Source organism: Alosa pseudoharengus, unplaced genomic scaffold (assembly GCF_046254945.1).
Source record: "Alosa pseudoharengus isolate Yale_2024_CS ecotype anadromous, Long Island Sound unplaced genomic scaffold, YU_APseudo_1.1 YU_APseudo_1.1_scf_10, whole genome shotgun sequence".
NCBI classification, from domain to species: Eukaryota; Metazoa; Chordata; class Actinopteri; order Clupeiformes; family Clupeidae; genus Alosa; species Alosa pseudoharengus.
This window is the reverse complement of record NW_027468565.1, coordinates 19107173-19108790: the sequence shown is the minus strand read 5'-3', so window position 1 is coordinate 19108790 and position 1618 is coordinate 19107173.

Here is a 1618-nt window from a genome sequence, read left to right as displayed (position 1 = left end):
TATCTGACTTGTGCATGTTGTGGCCGATTCCAGTCTGCTCAGCTCTGTGCAGTCCTGCGGAGGATTAGGGATACACAATGTAACAAACTCTATACTGGCCAAACTGAGATCTAGGACTCCCTTCTCAGAGCTCAAGTGCCGTAACATTTTTATGTTTATATCGTTTAATATCTTATGTAGATGCACAACAGACAACATGCCTAAACATCAACTGTGGTGCACTTTTCCAGCATTAGGTAGTGTGAAAAACAGTGGTGACGACAGTGACTCATGTATGCGTTGTACCCAACTTAACCTGCAAGGTTTTGTATGCCATCTGAAACGGCCAACTTTATTGAAATTGGACTTTAAAAGCCTATAAGCTACACGCAAGGGCAGACAATAGAAGTCTGCTAAATACTGATCATATCATAACCGTTTACTTGCACTGCTCTACCACAAGAGGGAGCTTGAGCACTGGCCATTAATCACTCGGGAAGGGAAGGAGGGGGCCGCACTGAAAAACAAGATCCACGTTTGTTTATTGTATACGACACGTTATGTAGAATCAGGGTTTTTTTTTTTACAAACCATTTGGTCACTTAAAGTTAAAAACAAATAACTTAATTTAAAGCATTTTAACCTGTAGCCTACCTCTACACATTGGATAAAACAGAAGAGCTTGTTCTCAGGAGCACTGTGAATCACCCCAAAAGTTCCAGCTGGTTTCGACTGGTTCTGCTTCCACATCAGTCGCCTTGAATAGCTACTGTTCTCACTCAACTTGGTAATTTTATAATGAATGCAAGGGAGACGTACTTCATTAAAACAGGCTACATCTGTCCAAGAAGACCTAAATTCATTTAGGATCGTCAGACTCCTGAAGAGCAGTCTTCATGAAACTGGAGGAGTTTTTCTACGCACCTCTACTCAAGGCCAGGGTCAGAGAGTGGGCTACTACTGGAATTGCATTAGCTGGCATGTTCAATCAGAATCAGTTTTAAATTGACAATATTCACATCTGATAGATAAGGCACTCTATAAAACATGATTTTTTCACAGTGCAAAATTATGATTAAAGATTGACCAGTAAGTGGAAAAACATTTTAATGGCACTAACCCATTCCTTCTCTTAACAAGCTGGAGAATTCCCCAAGATACTCACACCCCACTTCAATAGGACAGAACAAAAAAGCTGAGATCACAAGCATCATCAGATCAAATAGACCATGTAAACAAAAGTTTAAACAATATATCACACAGTATATCATACATATATTACACAGGAGTAAAATGATTATCATTCACAAGAATGATCACCCAATAATGGCAAATTTATTAAAGATCCAGTAGAAGTCGAGGTCTCAAGTAAAGGATGAAGTTGATGCTCAATTTGAGGATTGTAGTAAACAGTATAAATTACATATTAAAACTGCCTTATCGAGGGAACAAGAAGGCACTACGTGAACGAGGTATTTCTGACAAGGTCCCCCCCCCCCCACACACACACACACACACAGGCATAGACACATTCACACAGCGCACTCTTTGCCCGGCCCCCCAAAGTTTTACTGAAAGTCTTCCACCTTTAGCCAGCCCCTCTGGTAGTCCACGAGCAGCTCCAGGTAGTACCGCCACT